This window comes from Myodes glareolus, chromosome 9 (genome assembly GCF_982192425.1).
Source record: "Myodes glareolus chromosome 9, mMyoGla1.1, whole genome shotgun sequence".
Taxonomy (NCBI): Eukaryota; Metazoa; Chordata; class Mammalia; order Rodentia; family Cricetidae; genus Myodes; species Myodes glareolus.
Window position 1 is genome coordinate 95,931,043 of NC_142034.1, and position 13,788 is coordinate 95,944,830.

Genomic DNA, 13,788 nt, shown 5'->3' on the forward strand with positions numbered 1-13,788 from the left:
CTGGAGGCAGGAGGGGAGATAGCCTGGAGGAGAACCCACAGCCTCCACTTTCTTCTACCTGAGAACTCTACCTCCTCATCAGCTTTTCCGGCTAGCCATTTTATTATCTGCTCTGCGTGTCTATGGCTAGCATTTAGGACACCTGAGTCTTGGAAAGTTAGAGGACTTGGATCTAAAGATTAGGGAAGATTAGGAGACAGACTAGGCAGTGGTGGTGCATGCTTTTAATCCCAGCGCTCAGGGCATAAGCAGGTGGATCTCTCTCTCTGTCTCTCTCTGTCTCTGTCTCTTTCTCTGTCTCTGTCTCTCTCTCTCTCTCTCTCTCTCTGTGTATGTGTGTTGAAACTCTAGCTTATGGGGAAAGGGACAAGGGACACAAGGGGACACAAGGGGACACAAGGGGACACAAGGACTACTTGAAGAGGTAGTCCAGGGGATGAGACAAAGTTTGCTGCCAGCGGAGAGTATGTGGGACACAAGTCCTTTGAAAGGAGCTAGAGATTGAAAACTGCCTGACCTTCTTTCAAGAATGTCATTTGCCACCCCCTCCCCAGCACCTGTGAGAGCAAACTGACGGCTTTGGAGAGCTGAAGACAAAGTGCCCTCTCCTTGGTCAGGCTACCTGACCCCTTTGAAAATCAAGCAAAGTGTCCAGGCAGTGGTGGCACACGCCTTTAATCCCAGCCCTCAGGAGGCAGAGGCAGGAGGATCTCTGTGAATTCAAGGCCAGCCTGGTCTACTGAACAAGTTCCAGAACAACCAGGATTTCATAGAGAAAAAAACCAAAACCAAACAAACAAAAACCCAAAATATACCAAAAACCAAAAAAAAAAAAAAAAAAGAAAGAAAGAAAGAAAAGAAAAAAGAAAAAAAAAAGAAAAAGCAAAAAAGGAAAAAGGAAAAAGGAAACCAACGCCAGCCACTTGGACCCAAGCCAACACACCACGCTTAGCCTACCTTGGCAGGCCCTCCAATCAGGCAGGTGCTGAGTTCATCTGGACATGATGAAACTCTGGGAGGTTCACAGCACACCCAAGACGTGGGAGGGGTGTAGACCTATAAACTGGAAACAAACCAATAAAACAACAGAGCAAAGGAGCTTGGTTCCTGGGTGCTGACATCACGTGGCTTCAGTTCTAATTCCAGTTTGGCTATTGCCCAGAGGTGTGTGTGCCTGTGCCATTCAGCTGACTAACCCCTGCAGCCCTCAGTTTCCTTATCTGTAAGGAGGGGCAGCGGCGGCTCCTGGCTTGCCAGAGTGTAAAGATTCAAGGAGAGTGACATCTGCACTTGGTGACTCACCTGTGTGTTCCATTGTTTTCCACCCCCAGGACAAACCTATGAGGTCATCCCAGTCCTAGGTGAGGAACCCAGATGTGAGGGGTAAAGCCGATTGTTTGTGGGTACATACAGACCCTCGCCCCAGATTGTCTAGCGCTGGCTAGAATGGAGTCTTCCTGTGTCAACAGCACTGGCTGTGAACACCCAACCATCCTGCTTTGGTCTCCAGAACAGCAGGGGTTTGGGAATGTGTATCTAGTTCCCAGCTCTGCACCTAGCTGTAGGCCACCCTACACCTGGAGACGTCCAGTCCCATCTCCTTTTCACTACTTGTGTGGAGGACGATGGGCAGTAGGGACAAAGTGTCCCCAGGGAGGCCCTGGAGAAGCTGGATGTGGGGAATCATTCAGCAGCCCTCCCGTGCTCTTCAGTGGGGCTCCCAAGCCAGCCGGGTATCTGGAGGCCCATGCCCAGCTTCCACACCTATTCCCATCTCCTCTCCATCTAAGTAGCCCCTAGTGAGCCATGGCTAGGAGTGGAGGGAGGGAGTCTCCTTCTTGGGGAAGCCTTCCCAGATGTTCCAGTACCTTGACCTAGTTCTGCTGGGCATCTAGAGGCCAGGGGAACAACCCTAGAGTCCTCCCTTCTCTTCCACACAGGCAACAGGGCAGGAAGGGCTTGGTTCCAAGCCACAGTACCTCCAGGTTTTTATGCCATGCATGAAGTCTATGAACAATAGGCATATGTGAGGAGGACTTAAAATCTTTGTATGAAATATTTCATACTGAGTACACTGTTAATTTATTTTTTTAATTATGTGGAAGCTTTCAGAATGTCAAGAAAATAGTTGCAATGGTTTTAGCAACTACAGAGTAGCATTTAGTAGTATAGTGATGTCATATAGGCTGTAGTAAAACTAGATGAAAGACATGCTGTTCCTATATATAGCTAGTTTATTCTGTGGGTCAATAAGAACTGCTTCAGAACCTGCATGTGGGAGGCCAAGGCTGGAGAATGGTGATCTTGAGTCCAGCCTGAACTACAAGGCAAGACCTTGGCTCAAAACCCAAAACAAATAAGCTTCTTAAACCTTGCACCTCATTTTCTTCCTTAGAAAAAAATGAATTATGCCGTGAGGTGGTGGCACACGCCTTTAATCCCAGCACTTGGGAGGTAGAGACAGGAAGATCTCTGTGAGTTTGAGGCCAGCCTGGTCTACTAGAGCTAAAAGAAAGAAAGAGAGAGAGAGACAGATATATAGAGAGAGGGGCGGGAGGAAGAAAGAAAGAGAGAAAGAGGGGAAGAAAGAGATAGAGAAAGAGAGACGAAGAAAGAAAGAGAAGAAGGAAGGAAGGAAGAAAGGAAGGAAGGAAGGGAGGGAGGGAGGGAGGGAGAAGAGTGGATTGTATTTCCAGGCATAGGGGTTCATGCCTATAATTTGAGTACTCAGGCACCTGAACTCAGGCCAGCTCGACATATGTACGAAGTTACAGACCATCCTGGACTACAAGCAGGAGACTCAATCTCAAAACACTGGGCAGGGGAAAATAGTGTGCTGTGTTTGGGATGGGAGAGATGCTCTGTAGACAAGGAGAAAATTCTCCTGGAACCAAGGCAACCTTCATCCTCTTCATCATTCTCTTGCTCTTTGATCCTTTGCCCCTCCCCTTTTTAATTTTTCTATTCCAGGTTATTTAACTCAATGTACAATAATATTCTTTTCCAGTATTTTCTTCAGTTTAGCAGGGTTTTGTTTTGGTTTATTTGTTTTTTCAGCACCAGAGATTGGATCCAGGGACTCACAAATAGTGGGCAAGTGCCCTTGACTTAAAAAAAAAAGTCTTGACTATTGGGCTATTATTGCCAGCACCCCTTTTAAAAAAGCATTTTGGGGGCTGGAGAGATGGCTCAGTGGTTAAGAGCACCGACTGCTCTTCCAGAGGACCCAAGTTCAATTCCCAGCACCCACATGGCAGCTTACAACTGTCTGTAATTCCTGTTCCAGGGGATCCAACATCTCACACAGACATACATACAGACAAAACACTAATGTACATAAAATACAAATAAATAAATTATTTTTTAAAAAAGCATTTTGAGGGCTGGAGAGATGGCTCAGTGGTCAAGAGCATTGCCTGCTCTTCCAAAGGTCCTGAGTTCAATTCCTGGCAACCACATGGTGGCTCACAACCATCTGTAATGAGGTCTGGTGCCCTCTTCTGGCCTGCAGGCATACACACAGACAGAATATTGTATACATAATAAATAAATAAATATATTTTTAAAAAATAAAAAAGCATTTTGAACTGGGTGGTGGTGGCACATGCCTTTAATCCCAGCACTTGAGATGCAGAGATAGGTGGACCTCTGTGAGTTTGAGGCCAGCCTGGTCTACAGAGTGAGTTCCAGGACAGGCTCTAAAGCTATAGAGAAACTTTGTCTCACACAACAACTGGTGTGGGACAATGGTCTGTATTCTGTCAATTATATTTTAAATAAACGCTAATTGGCCAGTAGCCAGGCGGGACAACCAGATAGGAAGTAGAGGCAGGTCAATGAGAACAGAATTCTGGGAAGAAGGAAGTCCTAGTCTGCAGTCCTGTCCTAGCCACAGAAGTAGCAAGGTGTGACTACCCTGCTGAATAAGGTACTGAGCCACATGGCTAACACAGATAAGAATAATGGGCTAATATAAGTTGTAATAGTTAATAAGAAGCCTGAGATACTGGGCCAATCAGTTTATAACTAATGTAGATTTCTGTGTGGGACTTAAGGACTGCGGGCACCAAGTGGGACCGAAACCCCAACAACAAACATCAGCAACAAAGTATTTCGAGCCTGGGCTTGGTAGCAGATACCTGCAGAGGCAGGCAGGTCTCTGAGTTTGAGATCAGCCTGGACTACAAATTGAGCTCCAGGACAGCCAGAGCTGTTACACAGGAAAATTCTGTCTTGGGGTGGGTCGGAGTGTTTTGAGGAATTCCAGCAGTTGGCAGGCCGATCTCTGGGAGTATGAGACCAGCCTGGTCTACAGAGTGAGTTTCAGTACAGCCAGAGCTATGAAGTGAGCCCCTGTCTCAAAACAGAAACAAAAGGACATGGAAGAAGAAGAAACTCTGCTTTTGGTCCGCTTGTCTCTCTCTCCACGGCAGGTTTATCTGTCCTGTTGCTGAGGCATTCCTTCACCAATATGAGAACCGGCTTCTGGCTTCCCGTGTAGACCGAAGACCGGCAACTCTCCGGGAATATTCCAGGTCTTCAGTGCCAGACCGGGACTGCTGAGACATGCAGTACCTCCCAGGCCTGTGCAGTACGAGACAGCCATTGCTGGACTACGCAGACCACGCCCTACTTCACAGCTGTTAATCCAGCCCATCTGCAGCTCCTTTCGACTTGGGATAATTTCCTCCAAAATGGGTCTAAGTTCAAAGTATCAGGTGGGTAGGCGCTTGCGATGCAATTAGCGCCTAGTTTTTCCATCATTTTCCGTGTGCCTCCGTGGGCACAGGACCACCTACTCAGGAAGAGTATGAAGACATTAGCTCTGGAGTCCCTTGGATGTCATGGGCCTACTGTCTCCTGCTGTGAGAGGGATGTCATGGGACAGCACTGCCAGCTCTGGGTGACGGAAGCCTGGAATTCTGAAGGCCATGCTTCAGAGCCCAGAACAGGGACCTGTACCCAAGGTTAGTCCTCGGTCACTCCCTTGGTATTCAAAGCTGGGCCACCACTATGAGGACATCTAGAACTTGGGCAAGGAGCTGCTTGCTGAATCCTGTGGTTTCCTGACTTGGGCCTTTTGGGGACACAGACCCAGAGAGCTTCCTGAAGCAGGAGGAAGAGCCCCTGGCTCGGTTCCTACACCTGCAATGCAGAAGTAGGCACAGGCATCTCCGGGAAAGCGGAACCCTCCAGCATACCTACCCAGAGCTCACCCTCGAGCCCTTTTAGCCCTCTGTTCTCCAGGGAGCGAGCACCGGAGCCTGAGAAACCCAGCGTTGGTGATTCAGAATAGTGTCCCTTGCCTGCTCCAGGCCAGCCACCACCTAGGGTAGCCCCACTCCAGTAACAGTGAATCCCCAGCTTCCTCCTCCCCCTTCCTTTGGTGACCAGGATCCAAGAGTTTTCTAGGTGCTTCATTAGATGGTCCTTTGAAGGCAGGTGGTCTTACTAAGCCCCCTGCTTCTTCACATGTCCTGGAAGGCTCCTGCCTTTTGACATGCTACACATCTTTAACTATCTAAATAAAATATCCCCAAACCAGGAAAAAAATATTTGGAGACAGGTACTCACTATGTAGCCCAGGTTGGCTCCAAATCCTGATCCTTCTGCCTCAACCTCCCAAGTACTAGGATTACAGAGGATTACAGGCTCACACCATCAGGCTTAGCTTCTCCTCTGGGTTTTGGGTGATATTCAAAACAGAAAGAAGCCAAGGAGGGCCAGGTGTGATGGCTTTTGTTGTGATTCCAGCAGTCCGAAGCAAGGAGATTGCTGGGAGTCTGACACCAGCCTGGGCTATACAGTGAGTTCCAAGCCAATCTGGACTATGTTATGAAATCTTGTCTCATAATTGAAAAAAAAAAAAACGAAAAACAATTGGGGATATAGCTCAGTGCTTAAAGCACTCGCCTAACATCCGAGGCTCTAAATACAATTCCTAATACCACATAAACCAGGCATGGTGGCACAGCCTGTGATGCCAGCACTCGGGGAGAAGTAGGAGGAGGATCAGCCGTTCAGAGTCATGCCTGGGCTGCATGAGAGCCAATCAGATGAAAAGAGAAAAGAAGAAAGCCTCTCGTGGGCCATTCAGATTCTTTCTCATTTCCCATTTAGGTGGAATACAAGTTTTCATTTCTTTTTCATGAGGGCCTTTTCCAGTTCTGTTAGGTCATCAAAAGTTTTCTTTCTCTTTTGCAGATATATAATACTCTTATAGAGAAAGCCCTGTGTGTAGTACCACATCCCGAAGTCCTAACACATGGGAGGTAGCGTCAGGAGCATCGGGGGTTCGAGAGCAGCTTCAGCAATATGAGTTCAAGGGGTGGGGGAGACACAGAGGGGGGAGTAAGAGCACTGTGATCTCTGTTCGCTCCTTTGCTTCCCCAGGAAAACGCGTATCAGTACTGCCTGTGATGGCCGCCGTTTCTCCTCTGCCAAGTTTTCCTTGCCTGTGTCTTCCTCAGAGGCACCACCTAAGGCCTGCTTACCTTCCATGGCCCTCAGCACTCACCGTAGAGCTAAAGGGACTGCTCAATACTTGATTTTTTAATGTGTACATGTTGCCTGAGTGCATGTATGTTCTCCACAAGTGTGCAGGAGTCCATGGAGGTCAGAAGAGAAACCCAGCTCTGCTCAACTTGCTGCTTTTTTTTAAAAAAAAATATTTATTTATTTTATTTGTTTATTATGTATACAATATTCTTTCTGTGTGTATGCCTGAAAGCCAGAAGAGGGCACCAGACCTCATTACAGATGGTTGTGAGCCACCATGTGGTTGCTGGGAATTGAACTCAGGACCTTTGGAAGAACAGGCAATGCTCTTAACCACTGAGCCATCTCTCCAGCCCCCGCTGCTTTTTTTTTTTTTTAATATTGTTTTCAAGGTCTGGTGAGATGGCTCCACACCTGCCATAAATCTGACTACCTGAGTTTAAGCCCTAGGACCTACCTGGTGGATGGAGAGAACTGACTTCAGTAAGCTGTCTTCCAATCTCCAGACATGTACTGTGGCACCCTAGCGCCTCACCAGACGCACTCAAAACACATAAATAAGAATGTTTCCAAAATCCACCCCAGTTAAAACAAGCCAGTTAAGTGTGAGGGTGGAGGCCTGCGATCCCGGCACTCCTGAAGCTGAAGCCGGGAGGATTTCCATTAGTTGGAATAGCCTGAGCTACATAGTAAGTTCCAGGCCAGCCTGGACTATATATCAAGATTTTGCCTTAGCTGAGCATTGAAGTAAATGCCTATAATCCTAGCATTCAAGGGATGTGCAGACAGGAAGATTAGGTATTTGAGGTCATCTTAGGCTCCTTAGCTAGTCTGAGGCCAGCCTGTGCTACATGAGAGTCTGTCTCAGAAACAATAGTAACAACAAACCATATCTTAAAAGTCAAGAAAACAAACAAAATCAACCTATCGAGGTTGGGATTTTAGTTTCTCAGGACCGATAAAGCAAATTGTCCCGGACTATGATTTAACAAGAGCAACGTGCTTTTTCACAGTTCCGGAGGGCGGAAGTCCGCCATCAGTGCCACCTCCTCTGGGGTTTCCAGAGCAAGTGCACCTGTTTTCTCCCAGCCTCCAGGGTTTGAGAAGTGCTCCACACTTCCTGCCTTTCACCTTTCCGCCCAGGTTCCTCATGGCCTTGCCCTCTGTGTTTCTATGACTCAAACCACCACTGACTCTCCTTGACAAGGATGTCAGTCACTGGATGTACAGCCTGTCTAATCCAGCATAGTCTTGTGGGAAGATCCTAAGAGTACATTGCAAAAATCCTAGTTCCAAATAAAGTCACATGCTTACGTTTCTGGACACAGGGCTTCTTTATATATTCCAAGGGATACAATTCTACTTATCACAAGGATTAATATATAAGTTTAAATGCTTGTTTGGTTTATTGAGACCATTTTTTTATATAGCCCTGGCTGTCCTGGAACTGGCTCTGTAGACCAGGCTGGCTTCAAACTCAGAGATCCACCTGCCTCTGCCTCCTGAATACTGAGAGTAAAGGTGTGCACCATCATGCATGGCCAAATTTAAAATTTGAAAGTTTTTTTTTTAACCTTTGATTTTCTACGAAGACACTGAGCTAAGGCCTCCAGAATGCTGGAATGTTCTAACGTGAAACCACATCACAGCCCTTAAGTGTTTTTGGTTTTCTTTTTAGCTGATGTTGGCTTTGAACTTCTGACACCTGCTCATATCTGAGCGCTGGGATTACAGGTTTGTACCTGGACCACTGCACTCATTTTAGGTGATGCTTGGGATGAACCCAGGGCTCCGTGCATGCTAAGTAAGTACACTACTAACTGAATTGCATCCCAGTCCGTTTGTGCCTTAAATGTGATGAGTTTAGACAGAAGTAGAACACAGCATAATTACCATAGCCGTGAAAACTGATCCTCTAGGGAGCTCCCTCAAGACCGGTCAGGGTCAAACCCCTGGCGACCGAACCACTGTTTTCATGGCTTTTCCACATTGCCCCCTAAAGAAAGTAGATTTTGGGGGCTGGAGAGATGGCTCAGTGGTTAAGAGCACTGACTGCTCTTCCAGAGGACCCAGGTTCAATTCCCAGTACCCACATGGCAGCTCACAACTGTCTGAAGATCCAGTTGCAGGGGATCTGACAACTTCACACCAATGCACATAAAATAAAGTTAACTAAACCATAAAAGAAAGTAGATTTGGGCCTGGAGAGATGGCTCAGTGGTTGAAGAGTACTTGCTGCTAGTACCTGGCTTTTTCTTTTAGGCTACCAACCAGCCCTGAAACCATGATGTGGTTACGAATGCTTGGCCGACTTAGGCTCCTTTCTGGCTAGCTCTTGTAACTTAACCTGTTTCTCTTTATCTGCATTTTACCTCAGGGCTTCTTCTTTCCTTCTGTATATCTTAGTTTCACTGCTTCTTGTGTCTGGCTAGTGGCTTCCTGGCTTCTGGGCCCGGGCGCGTCCCTCTCTTTCTCCCTTGTTCTCTCCTTGTTCTCTCCTTTGTTTAGATTTCTTCTCCTACTTATTCTCTCTGCCTGCCAGCCATGCCCATCTCTCTTCTACCTAGCTATTGCCTGTTCAGCTTTTTATTAAACCAAACAGGTGCCTTAGGCAGGCAAGGTGAAACAAATGCAACACTTCTTTACATAATTAAACAAATGTAAACCGTCTTTGCCTAGTTAAAGTCATAGTCCACCAAAGCTGCTCTTGCAGAGGATTCAATTCTCAGTACCCACATGGTGGCCCTCAACTATCTGCAACTTCAGTTCTAGGTGATCTGACGGCCTCTTCTGGCATTCTTGGGAACCAGATACACATGGCGCACATAAATGAATGCAGGCAAACCACTCATACTCATAAATAAATAATTTTTTAAAAGGAAATCATAGATAGGATGTGGGCCTTTGGGTTTGATACTTTGTGTGTGTGTGTGTGTGTGTGTGAATTGTGTAAGCATGTTTTTGTGATGTGTTCATATATATACATATATACACACATATATATACATACATATGCACACACACACATATATACATATGCACATGTGTGAGCATACATACGGAGGCCAGAGGTCGGTGTTGCATGGCTTTCTTCAATCCTTTTTTATCTTTATTTTTAAAACGTTTTATTACTTTACTTATGTGCATGAGTGCATATGTGTGTGCACATGCATGCGAGTGGTACCTACAGAAGTCAGCCCTTCACCTTTTCTTTCATTTGCATTTTGCTTGTTTGTTTTGTTTTGTTTTTGAAAGAGGTGTCTCACTGTGTACCTCTGGCTGGCCTGGAACTCGCTCTGTAGACCAGGCTGGCTTCGAACTCACAGAGATCCATCTGCCTCTGCCTCCCAAGGGCTAGGATTAAAGTCCTGCGCCACCACCCCAGGCTTCATTTTTGTTTTTTGTAACAAGATTTCTTGCTGAGCCTGAAGTTAACAGATACAGCTAGGCTGGCAGGCCAGTGCACCTCAGGGATGTGCTTTTCTCTGCCCATCCTCCAGCAATGAGGTTACAGAAGTGGAATTCTACAAGCACTTTACTAAATGAGCTGTCTCTTCCCTAGCTCAGTCTGGCTTCTTACAAAGCTAGGATGCTCTGACATTCACTATCACTAGGTTTGAAAATCCTTCAATTAAAGAGCTTGTGGAAGAGTCTAATGGATGCTCACCACTTTCTCTCAGACTGCGGACACCGTACAGACAAATGCACACTTTCCATTCTGACTAGACTATTGTCTACTTTAGCTCATACCTCCTGAGGGCAAGGCTTTCTTCTTTCTCATTTTTATTTTTTTATTCTTTTGGTATTTTGAGACAGGGTTTCTCTGTGTAGACCTGGCTGTCCTGAAATTAGCTGTACAGATCAGGTTGGTCTCGAACTTAGAGATCCGCCTGCCTCTGCCTCCTGAGGGCTGGGATCAAAAGTGTGCACCACCTCCATCCGCTGCAGTTCGCTCTCAGTTTCGTTTCTTTTCTTTTCTTTCCTTTTCTTTTCTCTTCTTCTTTTTTTTTTTTTTCTGGAGACAGGATCTCACTAGCCTGGAACTCACTATGCAGATCAGACTTGCTTCAAACTCCCTGGGATCTGCCTCCCGCTGCCTCCTGAGTGCTGGGTTCCTCATATTTTCAATAACGTAAACACATCTAGGTCTAGGAATATGGCATTTTAACTAAAATGCCCTAGGTCCTGTCTAAAGAACTGCATAAAACCAGACACAGTAGCCCGTCGGAAGGCATCCTCAGTATGCAGTGAATCTGAGCTCAGCCTGGTCTGCCCGAGCATCTCTATAGACACACGGGAGGGAGTTCCACTCTGTCTTATACACAAGGGTGGAGTTAATGGGTGGAGGGCTCCAGGAGCTCTTGCTGGGTAATAATTACTAATTACCTTGCAACCTAGATGCTTAACACCTTTTGTTGTTGTTGTTGTTGAGGGAATGGACCAAGGCCTTTCACGTGCTAGGCAAGCACTCCATAGAGTCACACCACTAGATCAACAGTTCTTAAATCTCTTACACTGGTGTGAAGTTGGCAGAGCCCTGACACTGGAGGGGGGTGAAGTCAGTGGAAAATTTCTTCACACCCACACCAGGTGTCTGGACTGCCTGGCTAGATCAGCCCAGGATGGGGAGATTAGATGGCATCTCTTAAGAGACAAGGGGTTTGCAACCATCTTTCACCTTCATGGTGGCTAGACTCACTCGTCAGCTCTGTCTAATATCAACTGCAGACTAGCTCCTGAGCGGTTTCCGCTCTCACTGGTAGCAAGGATTCGGACTCCATTGATTTTATTGTTTGTTTGTTGCTTGTTTTTTGTTTGTTTGTTTGTTTGGTTTTTTTGTTTTGTTTTTCGAGACAGGTTTTCTCTGTGTAGCCCTAGCTGTCCTGGGATTCACTCTGTAGACCAGGCTGGCCTCGAACTCACAGAGATCCGCCTGCCTCTGCCTCCCAAGTGCTGGGATTAAAGGTGTGCGCCACTATCACCCAGGTGTTGCTTGTTTTTGAGGTTGGGTCTCATGGAGACCAGGCTGGCCTCTCGCTCACTATATAGCTGAGGATGGCCTTGAATTTTGATGATGGGAGAGTGTTGCCATGTTCATTGTAGTCCCTGCTGGGGTGGGATCCCCAGCTTCCTGAACACCAAGCAAGCGCTCTGCCATCTGGACCTCAACACCTTTCCTGTCTTTTCTTTTTGTTGTGTTTTGTTTTAAGACTAAGTCTCAGTTGTGCAGTCCTGGGTAGCCTGGAACTTGCTATGTAGATCAGGTTAGCCTAAAAACCACAGGGATGCCTCTCCTTGTTGCTGTGCCTAGCTATTTGTTTATTTGTTTTTTGAAACAGCGTTTTATTTTTTGTTTTTTGATACAGGGTTTTGCTGTATAATTCTGGTTGTCTTGGAACTTGCTCTGTAGACCAGACTGGCCTGTAACTCCAGAGATCCACCTGCCTCTGCCTCCTGGAGTGCTGGGGTTAAAGGTGTGCACCACCACTGCCTGGCTTGAAACAGGGTCTTACTATATAGTCCTGGCTAGCTTGGAACTCACTATGTAGACAAGGCTGCCCTTGAACTCACAGTGCTGGGGATGGAATCAAAAAGCATAGACCGCCGCCGAGCCTCTTTGTTCTCCGCTGCCGAACCTCTTTGTTTTTCTATTTTGTTTTTGGACACGACTTGATGTTTCCCATGCTGGTCTCAATCTTTTATGTTGTGAAGATGACCCTGACCTCTTACATTTCTTTTCAATTGTTTCTATGTGTCTGTTGCTAGGTGCTTTGCCTGTATGTCATCTGTGCACCATGTGGGTGTGTTGCCCAAGGATGCCAGAAGGTGTTGGATTCTCTTGGACTGGAGTTACAGTCAGTTGTGAGCCACAGTGTGGTGCTGAGAATTGAACCCTGTCCTCTGGAAGAGCAGCCAGTGCCCTTAACTGCTGAGTCAGCTCTCCAGCCCAGACTTTGACAAGCGTTGGGAGCACAGGTGTGCAGCACAATGCCGACCCGCCTCTAACCCCCTTGCAGGCTGGAGAGATGGCTCAACTGTTAAAGGCTAGGCTCATAACCACAAAAAAGTGTTTATTTGCCAATGGCTTTAAAATGTGCCTTCATACATCTAAGCAAGCTGCGACCTTATGTTCCCTCTCTCTGGAGAGATTTAAACCTGGAAAGCCCTGGGCAGTTTCAAAGGACTCTTGCCACAGCCTCTCTAGCGGTTGAGGCAAGAGGATTACCATGAGCTCAGTGAGCTAGGGTCTAGTACAGAGTCCCGAGCTGCAGAGTGAGGTTCTGTTTTTGTTTTCTCTTTCTTTCTTTCTTTCTTTCTTTCTTTCTTTCTTTCTGTCTGTCTGTCTGTCTGTCTGTCTGTCTGTCTGTCTTTCTTTCTTTCTGTCTTTCTTTCTTGTTTGTTTGTTTGTTTTGCTTTGTTTTTTGTGTATTTTTTTCTTTTTTGTTTTTTGTTTTCTTTTTTTGTTTCTCTTTGTAGCCTTGGCTGTGCTGGAACTCACTCTGTAGTACAGGCTGACCTCACACCCAGAAATTCTCCTGACTCTGCCTCCCAAATGCTGGGATTAAAGGCCTGGGCCACCACCACCTGGTTTATTGTAATTTATTAGGGGGATATCCTTCGGAAGCCTGTTCTTTTTTTGTTTTTGTTTTGTTTTGTTTGTTTAAGGGAACAGGAGGAGGGGTGGATCTGGGGGGAAGAGGGGAGGGGAGAGGTGGGAGGAGTGGAAGGAGGGAACTGCCATCAGTGTGTAATGTATGAGAGAAAAAAGTGCAAAAAAAAAAACCAAACTAAAAAACAAACAAAGAAAAAAAGTTGGTTATGGTAAACCCAACGACTGGTGTACCCCCAAGGGGAAGACAGAGCAAGGGTGCCATACAAGCAGACGCGACCTCTGAAGAGACAACAACCCTCTCTATGCCCAGAGGCCTCAGGGGAAACCCACTGTGCGGTCTCTTTGACCTTCTAGGACTGTGAGAACTGAATTTCTGTGTAAGTCACCCAGTCTGATATTTGTCCACGGCTCTGCAGAATACAGGATACCAGTGTTTTAATTTACATCTGCAGCTCGCTCATCCTGCCCAGTTATTTGTTTTGTCTGAAATGCAAATGAACCTCCACCTGCTGCTCCTGAAGCCTTCCGTCAACACGCTGTCCACTGACCGCTTTCCTTCCATCTGTCCCGCGGCCTGCAGCCCGATTCTTCTCAGCTGTCCTCCACGCGTCTAGTCTCCTCCTCGCTAGGGTCCTCTGGCTGGAGGTGGGCGCGGGAGCGGGGGTGGGGGGGCTCTG